Source organism: Sinohyriopsis cumingii, chromosome 7, assembly GCF_028554795.1.
Source record: "Sinohyriopsis cumingii isolate HCF-2022 chromosome 7, ASM2855479v2, whole genome shotgun sequence".
In the NCBI taxonomy this organism is placed as follows: domain Eukaryota; kingdom Metazoa; phylum Mollusca; class Bivalvia; order Unionida; family Unionidae; genus Sinohyriopsis; species Sinohyriopsis cumingii.
In genome coordinates this window covers 50363188-50379960 of record NC_142967.1, presented here as the reverse complement: position 1 = coordinate 50379960, position 16773 = coordinate 50363188, and the positions used below count along the sequence as shown (strand labels likewise).

Below are 16773 nucleotides of genomic sequence, written 5' to 3'. Positions count from 1 at the left end.
ATTTTCCTCCCTGCTCCATAAAGGATAGCAATCGTGCCTCTGTGGTAATGGATGGAGTCATTACTGGCATCCACAATAATATTTTAGTTAAAACGACTTTACCAGGGTCATTATTTGGATTTGCAGGATCCGCTGGAATTCTCCAAATTGCATTTCTATCATCACCTTTTCGCACAAGCACCACGGTATGCTTTGCTCCGTAGATAACTTTTCGCACGTTCCTACAAAATCCAAATATATGATGCAGTGGAATCGCGCATGAGAAAGATCTACGCGCCCCTGTTAACATTGATATGCGTGTTGCAGCTCCGATGTTAAAATTAGGATCGCTGTTTATAATCATATTCTCAACATCAGCATCATTGTTATTAGCATTATTTCTTGGTCGTCTTACCACAAATTGCGAGTTTCCAGCAGTGTTTCTAGTATCCTTTGCAAACATCATAGATGGACCCGCTGATCTTGTATAATCGTCTGAATATCTTGCTAGCCCGATTATTGTTGTAGCAACATCAACATCGCGTTCTATAGACTCGATCTCTCGCCCGTCAATGAGATATTTTGCGCTCTCAAACAGCGCCATTACGCCGTTATTGACTAAGCCAACTTTGGTACCATCTGGATACGGTGCTGGTACAGCAGGAGTATCGGCCTCTGTTACAAGTTCTCCTTCGATTTCAATAAACGCTTCACACGGTAAAAAATATTTACTGGTATCATGGACTTGAAGTTCAATTCGCGATCGTATGTCGGGTTGTACTGCATGATAGGAATAAAATTGATAATTACGGACAGAATCATCCTTGTGCACTGGTGCGTCCATATCAAACGCCGGGTCAGCTGTTCGTTTAAACATTTTATTTAATAATACGCTGATGCATCTAAATCATCGTCGTGGTTTTAAACCACTTCCCGCTATTATGTTTGCGATGTCATCTTGATTATTGTTTACCAACGACGCTAGTTTTTCTTCCACGGCGTTATTTATCACTTTACTGACATTCGCAGGCATCACTGTCGTTGATGGCATCACCGGTGGTTTTTGCTTTTTTCTCCTCACCAACGACATTAGTTTGTCCCGCGCGGCTGAAAGCGCCTTTCCGGCAACGTCTCCAATAGCGCTGATTCCCTTATCACGAATAACATCAATAGCCTTCATTCCTAATTGTTTGGCTAACGGCGCTACTTTTGGAGCCATTCTTGTAAATAACCCCGCAATGGTGCTACCGAGACCATCTCCATAGTACGCGCGGTAAACAGGCAATCGCGAGTTTACCACGTAGACGAGTACTGGTTTATCGTGGTTGTAGTGTATGATCATCTTTATTATAAAAACACCGGTTTTCCAATTAATCATCCACGAGTTCGTCTATGAGCGTTCGATATGCATTAATGTCCATAATACCGCCTGCAAATAAACGCTTGCAAATATCAGCGGCCTCATTGATTATTTCCGGAGAGTTATTTCCGGCTCGTTTTCCTCCAATTAGTACTTCCAGCCGTGATATATCACTGAGAACACTACCAGGACAGGTAACGCCGTAGGATTCTTTACCAACAGAGTATCCTTTTCCTTTTTTTGGTGTTATACTCTTAACTTCCTTGTGGAATTCATCGTAATCGGATTTACTACGATGTGGTAATGCATCTTTATGTTTACTTGCTAAATACACTATTCTTGCCCAGTCTTTTAACGACTTTATATTTTTCTCGTAACCGCTATTGATATGCTTCTTATCTCGTATGCTCTTAGCAAAATTGTTGGCAGCAAAATTAATTAATTCTTCCCTGTTGCTGAAGCCTCTAATTTGATCTATTGTGCTCTTCTTGAGTATAATACGGGGTATATTCCCCTCTTTTTCTTCTGGTGTTTCTTCTGGTATTTCTTCTTCCGGTATTTCTTCTTCTGGTTCTTTCGCAGTAGCACCTAGTTCTTCCTCGTCGGCCATTGTAACATAAGGTTCTTGTGGTTCGGTTATAGCGAGTGGTGGTGGCCTCCGTGTTGTAGCAGCCGCTATTTTCGCAGGGAGTGTTTCTAAAGACCTTTTTGTTTGTTTTGTCTCTGCCGCTATCTTTTCAAGCGCATCGAGGACGGGTACAGTTGCCGCCGTAACATCTTTGGTCGCTTTAGTTACCGGGGCAAAGAGTTGTTCGCTTCCAACAGTAAAATCGGTTTGTAGTTGCTGCCGCGTTTGAAGTTGTTCTCGGACCCTGTCTCGTAACGGTATAAACTTTTTAAGCGCTGCTAGCCGCTCTCTGGCTAGCCGAGTAGTAAGTGATTCACCTACCATTATTGTAAATTGATCCGCAATTTTCTAATTTTCCGCCGAGTGTACCATCGGGAGCTCCACGGAGTTTTCGTCTATAATCCTTCTAATGTTTTTGATCTTACTAGAAATCTCCCGGCGTCGTTCATAAACACGTCCGAGTTTTTTTCGTATTATTTCAACGGCAGTAAATAGTCCAATGAATGCATTTGCGTCATTGTGGTACAGGTTCTCATTAATCGTATGTTGTAATCGTTTTATGAAAAAATACTCGCGGGCCAGGGTAAAACGCCCCCGTTTCGACTGTTCGTTAATAATCTCATAATCGGATAATATTTTTTCACTGTCGAGACCATCAGATAATTCAATTCCTTGATTTTTTAATTTTGAAATCTCGGCTAATATATTATTGATGTCTTCGATATTCATTATTCTTATAAAACATCTTGTTTTTAAATAAAAAGAAAAATGAAACCCCGTGTATCAATTCCGAAGGTGTTTAATAATTCGTTAGACGTGACCTCGTCAGCGCCATAGGCGCCGGTGACTTCATCACTCGCTGATTTCTGTTATATATGAAAATCGAATTCTATGTCCGGTCTTTTTTGAGATCGCTGAATTCTGTATTCCTTCTGCAACAAATCGTATTGAGGCGATATAAATGTCAAAATATTTTCCTGCCTCATTCATCGACTGAAATATTTTTTCCTCGTGAGTTGTTGTATCAAATGACTTTACGGGTTTTGCTTTCTTTGGGTATTTACCGGTTTGGCCTTTTTTGGTATTCTGACTTTGCGAGATAGCTTGCAAGTTTGTAAGAGAATTATCAGTCTTATTATTATTAATATGATCAATCACAAGCCCATTTTCGATTAATCCGTTGAATGCTTCAAATACAATCCTGTGAACATAATACTTCTTTTTTCCGGCACCAAACATCAAATACCCCTGATTACTTACGGTACCAACCGGCTTCTTCAGTCTACGATTTCTAACAATACCGTCGCGAGATGCCTCGTAATTAACAAACACAGGGTGAGGTCTGAACTCTTGGTCCATTTGTATAATAATACTACTTGTCTAATTTATTATTTGGTTTAATTATGAATCTTTCAACGTAGTCTTGGGGGGTTTTAATGACGAAGTCTGCGGTAGGGTCAATGACGGCGTTTTTAATTCGCTTGTCATAATAGCGTTTTAGTTCCCTGTATCGCTTTCCGCCACAATTAATACATAACTGTGATTTTCCTCTTACACCGACGTGGCAAACCAAGCACGGTAGGGGGCCAAGAGAACCATTACGAACGCTTTGTAAATGGTATCCGCAGAATTCACCTCTACATGATTTATTGCACGGGGTTGTCGACCCAATCATCAACCATTTGCAGTGATTCATTATACTATATTCTTTCATTTAAATACTTGTTTTAATTATATGGATGAGTTTGAGAGATTAGCAGTAATTAAGCCCCGGAAAAATATTAGGTTTAATCTCGATAGAGTCCTCAAGGACACACCAAAAGCGTTAATAAACGATAAAACCCTGTTGAATAAAATACGCGATTGTATCGATGAATTCAAGCGTGATGGTGCATCTCATAGTTGGTCAACATTTCGAATTGATGGTGTTGTTGATGCTACCATGAACGACAACCGCGCAGCAACGATAATATCACAACTTGACGGTAAAAGGTATTTCTTCAGAGTAAAATTCATTGTCCGGGTGGAATCAGGTGATTGGATCATACGTGATAAATTTGAACCAGTTCTCAGCGATAAGAAAACAGTCATTGTTAGCCGCGACTCCAAGCCGGGGCTGTTAACCGGAATTGACAGACCATACTATGAACGAGCGTATCCTGAAACAGCAGTTGTTTATGGAATATACCCGTTAAATAAGAAACCTGATATCGGAAAACTGAAACCGATGAAACAGTCAACCGGGATAAATTGTGTAGCAGAACGAATAATAGAGCATTTTACAAATGCGTGTCGAGGAAACAAATTGACTGATTTACGACGTAGCAAAATCAACCAGTGGGAACTAACCGTAAAAGAGCGTGGAGCAACCATCAGCGACATAGCGAGATTAGAAACATCGCTGAGATTTCCAATAACCGTTACAACGATAACCGGTGAAGTATTATACGAATCGAAGTATAAATCGAAGGGAGCCCCAATCAAAATTATTGATCATAACGAACACGCATGGACGCCCGCGATCACAATATTTCCACGGGATAGAACAGTAAAGTATATACCCGAAGAATTTTTAGGAGAAGAATTCTCCCGGGATGGTTTTCTCGCGGAGAGGAAACTATTTGATGCTATTGCCTACTTGTGTAAAAACGACCCTGTATCAGTGTGGTTACTTCGCAGCGCTGAAAACGATGCGGATACCTTTGATCAGTTTGTAAGACCAAACGGTGAATTACATCGCACTGAAGCATTTCACAACAGGATGAAAAAAACCGCCATGGAATTTGAAGAGCATGATGAACAACTGCTAACAAATTGTTTTACGATTCCATCGGTTGTAGCTCATGTTGCAGCAAGGAAAAATGCGTGGAGACCAACGCGCAGGGAATTTCTACCGGATGTACAATCCAGTTGTTTGGAGTATTATCACGGTGGATTATGGAACACTGAATACAACCGCGACGCTATGATTTCCGTTGATATGGTTGCCTGTTATCCAGCGAGTTTTCTCGGGTATGGATCCGCCGCTGAGTATTTCAAACGATTTGGACACCCCAGACATGAAATGACTCGTGTTGCTATTAATGGACCACTGCCTGATTTTGATTCAACCGGATTTGCTCGCGTAGTATCATTTGAGTTCGCGGCAGGACTTCATCGCTGTTGCTATATTTGGATCGGTAGACACATGGCTGAAAAGAAGTGGCTGCCAATAGCGCTGCTACGGTATATGATTGATTGTAGCATGCTAGTTTCGTTGATTGTCAGTGACGCGATTATATCATACCGGGCGCAGACTGAAGTCTGGTTACCAGAACCAGAGCGTCTAGATAGCATAATTGACGAATCCAGAAAACACATCGATGCCGACGAGGAATATATCGTCGAATGGTCCAGGAGGATATTTAACCAACGAAACCACGAGGCAAAAGATCTCGGTAGAAGAATAATCGGTAAGTTCACACAAGGTGGAAAAAACTGCGATTACAAACGATATTGCTCACGGCTGATTATAGATGACGCAGAATATGATTTCGTAATCAAGGACGCAGTGGCAAAAAATAGATACGTGAACTGCAAAACAGCTTTCTTGTCCAATGGAACGAGGTTGGGTACAGTTGTTACCTACAGCGATGGAGACAGCCCGGCGTATCCACATTTGAGGGCGTCTATGCTGGGTTATGCCGCTATTAATTTATTCTCGATGATAAATAGATTTCCTGACACCGCGGTTAGAGTAGCCGTTGATTCGTTTTATATTGACGTAGCGTATAAGGGAAACGTAGCCGAGTTTACTAGTCCGGACGAGAGTTGGGGTACATGGAGAATTAAAAATGAAATACGACGCGATTATTCCCCGTCAGCAGATGTCACCGTTGAGAACAATTACCTACGCGGTGATAAATTATCAGAATGGTCTAATGCACCACCGTGTTCTGATCCAATTTGTAGACACAAGACGGTTTATTTAAGCGGCTGTGGCGGGTCAGGAAAGACGACTCGGGCAATTGAATTATTTCGAACGCGGGCAAGTATAATCGTGCTTACACCGACCCATAGACTAGCGCGAGAGATAAAACAACGAAATGTTGACGCCGTTACTTATCACAGCTTCTTTCGATACAGCGGCGGTGAGTGGACTCCTGATCGAATGGGTGAAAAATTTATTCCTGGGGTTATCATTTGGGATGAGATATGTACTGTTTCGTTAGATGTTTTACAAATGTTTCTTGATTGGTTGCTGCGCGCGAATACAGCGGTAATCATGTGTGGGGACCATGGCCAACCACCACCATTTGTCGGCGAGGGTCCACATGATTGGTTAAGGGGTTTTGTGGACTATTATGAAGAAACCGATACTGATTACCGAGCACTTGATGAACAACTGCGCGAGGTTAAAAAATTAATCAGATTACAGCCGGATAGAATTCAATGTGAAATAATTCGCGAGGTGATTCCGGAAACGCCGTTAAATGAATTCTGGGAAACATGGAGACCAAACGATTTGATTGTAGCGAGTAGAAAGATAGTCAGAGACACACTTCAGCGGAAGTTGTTTACGTTGCATAAGGAAAAGTTTCCAACGCGTCCAGTGCCGTTATGTTATAGACCCGCGGACACACGGCGGCAGAACATTGAAGTTGAAATTCCAGCCCCGACAGCGTCGGGGACAAAAAAACAAATTCTCGTGCTGAATGATATCGTGCTCGTTGATATCGGTGTCGTCGAGGACGCGCTACGTGCTGATAAATCCCCGTGGACGCTAGGATACGCAACAACAATACATTCCTCGCAGGGACTAACCATCACGGACACAATTGTTTGGATAGTTGATAATCGCATCGAATGGTCGAATCTAGTCTATCTTGCAGTGTCCAGAGTACGAAGGATAAATCAGCTTCGAAGAATTGTTATTGACGGAGTCACTGACGGAGTCACTGACGGAGTCACTGACGGAGTCACCATCGATGCAAGCGTCATTGATAGAAAACTCTCGGGTTACCGCCAACAGGATAAAAAAAAAACAGCGGCGTTTTGATATTGATGCCGAATTAATAATTGCGTTACGACAACAACAGAATAATCACTGCGCAAGTTGCAATTGTATAATGAGTTGGCGTTATTCGGATAAAGACACTCGCCAATTTACCGTGGATAGGATCGATAACAGTCTCGGTCATGTCAAAAACAATGTGAGGTTGACCTGTCTTGAGTGCAATAGACGCAACGGCGCTAGTTAAGACCACGTGGGGGTAATTGAGTATCGTTAGGTATCACTTGTAGTTGCTCGCGTGTAAATCCGCGCCGAGGAGCAGTTGAATCCAGTCTATAGATCGGTGGTCTACCAGTTGATCGTGTTATCGTTGATATGTTATGTGTGGTAACACTCCAAATAGGATCAGTAGCTCTTTTTTTACCGCCTTCAAGCTCTCCTGGTTCATACAGATATCTCACGGTAACATCGCCAAGAATCGGCTTGGAAACGCTATCTATTTTTGATTTTCCGGGTATATACTCGTATTTAATCGCGTCGCTGGGCTTCATGTTGATTGCTCGGGTAATCTCGTTATTTAACGCTGCAATTACGCCTGGCAACCTTTTAACCCATTCACGAGATCGTTTTTCTTGGATGAATTCCTTCGCGTATTGATATCCAAATAACCGTTCAGCGAGAGTCCGATTGAATCGTTCAACAATTGCCTGATCACGATGTAGCGCAGTATGACCTCGTCGTATCGCGACGCTATGATGTTTCAGCGTTGATAAAACAGCGCCGCGAAATTCACTACCAGGATCAACTTGTAATAGATTTGGCCAGCGCAGAGGACCTCTTCGATAAATCCGCTCAAACGCATCGGCTACTTCAGTTGCTGACTTTGTTTTCAACGGTTCCGCTTGTTTGTATCGACTCGCAACATCAACTACGGTTAGCGCGTATTTGTAACCGTTGTCATGCGGCAGAAATAGTATATCAGCCTGATGAACTTCATTAGGTACGCTGACATCAAAGCGCGAGAAGTTGATTTGTTTAGGCGGTGGTAGATAGATTTGCCATATAGCCTGTTTGGATAACCAATTAGCCGCAGTGGTCTTTGTTACCTTTGCAGCGCTTGCAAGCTTACCAATTGCGGCCTTCCCCTTCCAGTATCCTCTCGGAGAATAATAGATGGAATCCATCGTTTTTCTTGGATGATTGTTATTAATTACCAGCGCCAATCATTAATTTACCTTTCATAGCCGATTTTACCAACCATGAGGCCAATTTTTCTTTGACGGATTTATCAGGAATAGCATTTAGCGCGTGAATTAATTTTACATCCGCGATATGACGCTGTTGCAGATCGCTACTTTTGTAAGCAACATCATGAGCATGACACGCCTTATCGATAGCGTTTATTGGATACTCACCGGGTTTGGGCTGATTTTGATCATCGAGTCTAATATCTAATCGTGTTCCGGGGCCACAGTAGTTATATCCTGGGAGGTGTTTTTCTCCTGGATACTTTGCCCACGGTGTTCCGGGGAGTTTTGCCAATTTGGCTGCGATGTCACCTCCTCGCTTTTTTTAAAAACATCTCCGGGTCTAATAGAAATAAATCTAAATTTCTTTGTACCGCATTGTACACACTTACCAGTAAGCGCCGATCTGTTATTTCTTGTCGTAACGGTTGTCATATCATTTGTGCCAGTACGCACTCTACACTTCACACAATATAGATCCATAATTTATGTATAGAGATATGAATATAATTGATTTTTCGGCGACTAAAGCAAGAGAACCAGTTAAGCATGTTGCAGCGTTACCAAACTCGATCCGGATGATTATCATCGGACCATCTGGATCCGGCAAGACGCAATTGTTACTCAATTTAATAATGAGATGGATGAAGTGGGATAAGTTGTATTTGGTTGCTCCTAGCGTAGATGATCAACGATGCTACGAGGTGTTGAAAGATTTCAACGAGAATGCATCAGCGATCGCTAAAAAGAATGTTATTGAGTTTATTACGGATATCAATGATGCACCGGGTATTGATGATATTGATGGCGACGTTAACAATCTAGTCGTGTACGATGATGTTATGTTAGACAATCAAAAAAACCCAGCTAGGATATTTTCCAGAGGCAGGCATAAAAACACTGACGTGATATATGTCACTCAACGATACACTCAGATTCCAAAAGTAATCAGAGATAACTGCAATATTCTTGCTGTATTCAACGGCGTTGATACACACACGCTACGAAATATTTGGCAGACATGGTGCGGCGGTGACATGGACTTTAATGTTTTTCGAAACTTTTTTAGTCATGCTCAGTCGACCCCACATGGATTCGTAACGATAAATTTACATGATCCTCGGACACGATATCGTATCGGACTTGACCAAATATTCGGTTAGTTGTAAATAATTTTCATTGTAAATAACCACTTAGCAGCAGAGGGGGCGATGACATCGACGCGGTCGTCGATGTGCTTACCGGACGCTGACGACGCTGGGGATCGGCGCGCAGAAGGTGTTAATTAAACCAAATGACGACGCGACGATCCCCCAACGACGTCGTCGTTTTTTTTTTACCAGGCGCTGACGACACTAGATCGTTGAGTGCAGAAAGTAATAATTAAGCAAAATAACGATTGGACAAAATGTCCGATTCGCCCCCTCTGCTGCTTAAATATTCTTTCTAACCAATATATGGTCAGCTTAGTATAGTATATTAGACGGTTTATATTCATAAACAGATACGGTTTATATTCATAAACAGAAACGGTTGGTATTTGTTACGAAATGCCCGATATGGCTCATTTAGTCTTCCATACTTTTCATTTAAATCAGGTTGTCTTGTTTCACGCGCCGTAATATTTCTGTAAATGTAATTTTTCGTCGTATCGCGTGACGCTTTTATTGCTCGCGCGGCACGTGCGAAATAATGTATTATTGCGCACTACTATATATATCGGGTAGAGATATTGAAGGGCACAGCCAATATAGAGGGAAGCTTTTAAACATATTCAGCTGTCGGGCAGGTGCCATTGTAATTTTGTTAAAGCCAAACAGTTGGGTGAGTCGAATGTTTTTTAGTCAACTCTTTTTATTATTTACAATAATTATTCAGTTTCGTACAAGCACGTTCATTGTTGTATTATGTGGTCACATCGTTTATCATATTTGCAATTCAGTTAAGTTATAACCTAGGCAATGTAGTAGCGAGTTAATTTCATCTAGTCGCTATCACGACTAATTTCAAAACATATTATGTATGTATTAATGTCATAACATTACGTATATTTGTTTTTATTGCATAGCATTCCTATGTCATACTTCGTACCTATCGTATATTCTTAAAGAAGTTGCAACAAAACCCATTCCAATTAAATTAGACTATTGGAAAGGTGTGTTTATTTTCCATATTCACCTCGCCGGTTATGAGCAGCCGGATGGGCTTGTGAATACCATGACGTCTGGTGTACCATTACAAGTATAACCCACCAATTCAGTGCCAACGTACGGGTACAAGTGCGGAGGGGAAAGTGACCGTGCCAGAGAGAAGGCCGTGTCAACGTGTATTTTCCAATCAAGTAGTGTTTTGACTACAAGTAAAGGACAATAACAAGTAGTGTATTGACTACAAGTAAGGGACAATAACAAGTAGTGTATTGACTACAAGTAAAGCACAATAACAAGTAGTGTTTTGACTACAAGTAAAGTACAATAACAAGTAGTGGTTTGACTACATGTGAATTATGACAGTAGTGTCTGACTACATGTTTGCAACCAGTAGTTGATTATATGAGTTTGCAACAAGCATTTGTTTATATGAAAGTTTGCTAGAGATGTTTGTGTACATGAAGTTTACATGGAGTTTCTAGAACTTTTTGACTACTTGAATGTGACATAGTAGTCAAAGTATATTTCATATGTGTTTTATATTCATTTTATGTGTTTCTGTGTTATTTTCAGATAATTAGTACCAGTGTTTAATATATTGTCATTTATCATCCACGAACGTGTTTATTGTTTCTTTAAAACCCTGCCCGGTCTCAAAGGGTCAGCTCGATTACGTTACAGTATTCATTAACAGAGTGGGGGTGGGATATGATGGGTTGCTTTGTGTTTTCTTTAATGTAGATTGTGTTTTTTTTAATGTAGATTTTATTTATATAAGTTGTGCCCACTTCGCTGGGATCAACGATTGAAATGAACATTTTTTACAACATCTATAGTCAGTTTTAAACGGCATTTGCTGCGTCAGTGATTAAGAAGAGAGAACTAAGTTTAAATAATGTCCACGGAGCATTTCAGGTAGTTCTTTATCTAAATAGAATTCACCATGTCGAAACCTATTACAAAGTTACAAACAGTATTATTTGCTTGTATGAATAGCTATTGTTGATGAAGCTTCTTATCCATTTGTCAAAGGTCGCCCATTTGTAAATTAGTTAAGTCACATGATTTGGGTGACTAGATTAACCGGAATAAATAAAGGTATTTGCTGAAAAAAATACCGGAATAATTGTGTAATACCAACAGAAAAGTAAGATTTAAGAGTGAAATTTGATGTATTTTTAAAGAAACTTGGGGTGGGTGAGTAGCAACTCAAACGTTGCAGTAAATGGTGACATCAATATTTAACGTAAATTACATATTGATTACAGTAGGTACAGTCTAACGAGTTGATTAAAGATCTGACATTTAGTGCATTTTATGAGAAAGATTAATAGGCGGGAAAATCACATGCTTGCAATATAAAAATATGACAATTCAAAGTACATCAAAAGTGCTCACAAAACAAAATTGTTACATTGCATTAATACATGTAAGCCAAGATCTGTTTGAAAAGTGATAAAATCTTCGTTTTATTTTGCTGTTACATAATATACAAGTAATTACATTTATTCCGGTAAATATCTATTCTATTCCGGTTAATCTAGTGACCACATACTTTGCAGTTTATTCTCTCCTGTGTGCATACTGCTATGACGCAATGGAGCGATGCGATGGGACGATGAAATTACCATCGCTCCATCGCATCAATCCATCACATCGCTTCATCGCTCCATCGCCCATTCAAATACTACGCGATGGAGCGATTGGCCCGAACAGGATTCCATACTCTCACACATATCTCTTCCTCATCTTTGGGACTGGGAGCAGAGTATTGCAGTTAATATTTGGCAAGAAGCTACTCGGATTACAAGTTCATATATACTTGAGAGCATTTCTCGGTTTGTTCGCGTACCAGAAGACCTCAAATTTTATTAAAACCCCACTATACCAAGTGTACAGCCGTGATACTTTCCACTGTACTTGGTAAAGTTGTGCGAATAAAAACATCCGAAATTCATTTTAATATCACAACTTTCTGTTCCAGTCTGGTTTATTTTGGTCAACAATTCATCCAGTAACACGTAATGTATGCACACGTGTATTTATTTTAAACTAGTATTCCCAAGCCGCGCACTATTGTTTACGAGGCCCAAAGCGGCACGCTTGCAGCGGGGTCAGATGGAGTTACTGTACTATGTCTAGTTTTGATTTTTAAAAAAAAATATTTTGTTATTTTTTAAAAATTGATTGATTGATTGATTGATTGATTGATTTGTTTATTTCCATTGAGCGCCATGCTCGCCTTGATGCCTTCTAAACCACATTTATCCTTTCTATTTGCTAGTCTGGTTCCGCAACTACACCTCTTTCATTACAAAGTTGTTGTGATTGTCAAATACATATTGTCACGTGACATCAAATACATTGCCACGTGACAGTTATAGCGTAGCAGGTAGCGTACTGTGTTATTGGAAACGCCAGATGTTATTTCACTAATCCAAGATTTTAACAACACAGCCAGACAGTGCAATCGATTTGTAAACATTCTATTCTGAAAACAATGTTATAATATATGGGATTAAAATGAACGTCGAATGTTTAAAACATCGATACCGCTGTTATTTTTGATCAATTTGGATTTCAGCTAAAATATGTATTTTTTTTATTTTTAATATGAGAAATCTTGTCATAATCGGCACTGTGATATTTTTTATCACTAGGTATAAATTACTCAAGAAGTGTGTGTGTGTGTGTGTATGTGTGTGTGTGTGTGTTGAGAAGCAGTACTTGACTATAAACAGCGTTCATGTATCAATTATGAGCAATAATTGGTAATAAAGGTAAGACTTACATGTCGTTCAAAATATCCATGAAATAGCGTGTGTTCAGAACACATGGTTGAAAAATGTTTAACAAATCCAGATTTTCAAAACATATTTTAAAGAACTTTGAGGCCATATTACAATTATATAGTGAATAAAAATACAAAACTAGATTTAGGTTTTTAATTTATTTTCAATGTATATATATAGTTTATACTATGTCCCTACTGCTATATTTAGTTGCAGACTTCATAGTGCTGTTTCATACCTTGCAATTCTTTATTATGTCTTAGATATCGTACGACACACAATTATTCCATGAGTGAAAATCCTTTCAAAGTAATCGTTTGTTCTTCCTTGTATTGCAAAGAATATTCATGCCGAATATCGCAGATTCCAAGAATATAACAATTTAATTGATTAGATGAACAACATAAAATTGCACAAGACACACGAGGGATGCACTTTTACTAGAACGTAATTACCAAAATTTATATAAATAGATGCACCTAGCAGTTCCGTTTACACAAATAGGACAAATTTCATCATAAAATCGAGTTTCCTTTTCGAACTTAATTGCCCAGCTTTTCTGTATAACTTGATGACTGGTTGCGGGTCACTCCAGAGTCAACAAATGAGGTTGGACTAGATTTATTACCCCCCCCCCCCGGCTTCGCATACGTTGCTGCCTACAATGGCCTCTTTCTCGCATCTAGCCTCTTGCGTGTCACTGATTCCTATACGGATAATCTCTAATATATCTCGTTGAGCTATTTCCTTTCAGAATAAGATGTATGCAACCTAAATATTTTGTAGGGTATTTTAATTCTTGGACAGAATAGTCACTCCTCTCTGGTTAGAGATATTCATGTCGTATTTCTAAACATACACTAACTGCCAATATGGTTTCAGGTCCCGAACTTGCATTCCTTACCGTATAAATTCTAGCTTAGTTTTCTCCAATAAGAAAACTAATATAGTACAGGAAGATTAACATATCTCCCCAACATGGCTATTAACTTATAGTATATTCAATTAAGCCCTGCTACATGAACTATTAATTATTAACTAGACCAAGTATCGAGCCTGCACCATGCGGCCGACACTAACTAGCCGTATCGTCTGAATTGTTGCTCCAATGCTAAAGCAACCGATTCTTGGTTAAAAGACTTCAAATCTTTGTTATACAAATCGATCAAGCAAAATTCACTTCCCGTCTTAACTACATTCATTTGCTATTTAACAATTTATCGGTATACATATCCTACAGACCTAATAATAGCCAACTCTTAGCATGTGTGATTCGTATCATTTAAGACAAACAATTTTAGCAAATTAACGTAAGACTCATGTGAAAGAAAAACGATATATGAAATTGAGACAAATGTATTCAAACAATTATCTTCAGACTCATATCAAAGAAAACTGATGTATGAAATTGATACAAATATATTCAAACAATTATCTTCTGACTCATGTCATAGAAAATTGCATGAAATTAAGACATCATACATTGTGCTTTCGAAGTTGGCTCGCTTCCCATTTAGCAGCGTCGTCTCTCAAAGACTTCCAAACACGTCCCTCCGGACAATTGTGTTTACGAGAAAAAGAATGTACTACTTTCCTGGAAGTAATGATTTCAAAACTTGATTAATTGTGCCAGGTAAGACGTTTATAGAACATGAAAAGTAGCATGGAAACACACCCCAAGCCGTTACTTATCCAATCGGAATTTAGGTTTATCTAACCGCCTCTCCAGAGTATGTAAAATTTCACTTTCGTCCAGCTTTTCTTAACAACCGATCTCTGCACAGTTTCTACTTATGAAACATGTTTCAGCAAGTACAAACGCTGTTTCTGCAAAATTGCAACCTCTGGGCAATTTTTAAATAAATAAAACCAATTTAGCTCATCTTGATCAGTTCCCTCTCGAAGCTGTCAAACAGAACCTTATTAAGAATCAATCATGCCTACCCTAGACCAATTCCAGTACCGTAACCTTACACATCGTGGGTTTAACACGGTACATAATCACATACATCAACTTAAAATGGCTATGTGTCACAATGACATCTGCAAAGTTCATTACGCTAATGACATCTACAAAATTCACATTGTTACTAAGAGCAATGATTCAATTGCCGTGTCGTATCAGATTTCAATGTAACATTTAGCTTAGAATCAAAATAGCTGCACCATCACGGAAATAAGCAAAATTTGCGAAAATACTTTCGTATGTGAACACTCCAGAGGAGCCCCAATTCGACTCACAAATTTTTCACCCAGTAGGATAGACATAGTGGTTTCTTGTTTAAAATTATCACTGCATATTTTCAGCACAGAGTGTACACAAATCGTTTTCATTTTTTGTGTTTTAGGGTTTGGTAGAGTCTAAGAAAGATGTAGCAGTTAATTTTAGGTTTTGGTGGCTTACTTTATTGAAGAACTTGCGGTTTGATGACTGGATTTGGATCATATTGTATTAATTCAGTTATGTGATCAAAATGCTAACTAACTGATATGTATAACGAAAACTGATTCTTTATTTACGTAATTTAAGTGTAAATGATAAATTCAGCCAAATAATGCACTAATAGCTTTTTTACCCCCGCACCCCTACCCCAACTGTTTGATTGAGTTGTCTTAGTCAATTATCACATATTTTTGTTTGTTACAATCTCACTCTTGCATATAATACAGCGTTCCCATAAATTTAGAACTAATAATAACTTGCAATTTTTTACATTCAAAATGGATCCCAGGAGGCCTAATGTTTTAAGACAATCGTCTTTACAGATCATCACACATCTCACCGCTGTCTGCATTGAGTTCGAGTCTCTGATCTACCAGCGTGGGTTTATGAGAAAGCTTGCTATTATCTTCCAATGGGTACACTCTTCCCCGGGTTTTTCACGGTTTCTTCGTTCAGCGCATTTACTGGCCTCAATGTCTAACCCACTAACATGCGAAAGGCGTTCAACCTCACAAAACTACAAACTTACAATCAAAACGAAATTGTTTTAAAAAATATGAGATCTGGTGATTGTGTAAACGTGAAATCGCATTCTTCCAATATACAGAATTGACTTGGTTGGTTTCTGACCTGTCATTCAATTTCCTTAATCGATTCAGTAATTAGTTAGTCCACTCGCTTCCGCCTTCTCTGCATTCCATTCTACAGTGCTCAGACCCTGATCGTTTGAGAGGTGTGCTAGTCAATTATAAAACTTAAAAGAAGATATATTACAATTTTATTTTCCCCCTTTTTGGGTATTGTGCTAGCTTTCTATTAAATATATGTATTTATGGTAATATTATTCAAAATTAGCTGCCTTAACCTGCATTTTTATCGTAGCTATATACTTCTCTATAGAGTATCGTTTATCTCTTTATGCAGTGGTTCGTACTTCAATTATACAGTAACTTAAGTTACAATTTTGTCTCACATGTTGCGGTCGTATACGAGTTTCTACTGTTTAACGACACTGCCAAGAAATGCCGACGATTCTGTTTGATGTTTTTATTGGGGAATACAATAAATACGTGTAATTTCGTTGTAATGATTCCGGATTAAGTAATTCAGCTATACAATCAAAATGTTTCATTCACTGAAACGCGGAAGCAAATTCGATACCTAGCTTATGAGCAGCAGAG

At 39.2% G+C, this 16773-nt stretch overlaps 1 protein-coding gene across 1 annotated transcript in view; it reads left to right on the top strand.

Moving 5' to 3' along the window:
- Positions 1-9830: 9830 nt before the first annotated feature.
- Positions 9831-16773, top strand: part of LOC149795200 (sialin-like) — a 98423-nt gene continuing 91480 nt past the window's right edge. The window contains exon 1 of the mRNA XM_089964941.1: positions 9831-10031. The gene's annotated coding sequence lies outside the window, so the exon portion shown is untranslated. The remainder of the gene's footprint in view (positions 10032-16773) is intronic.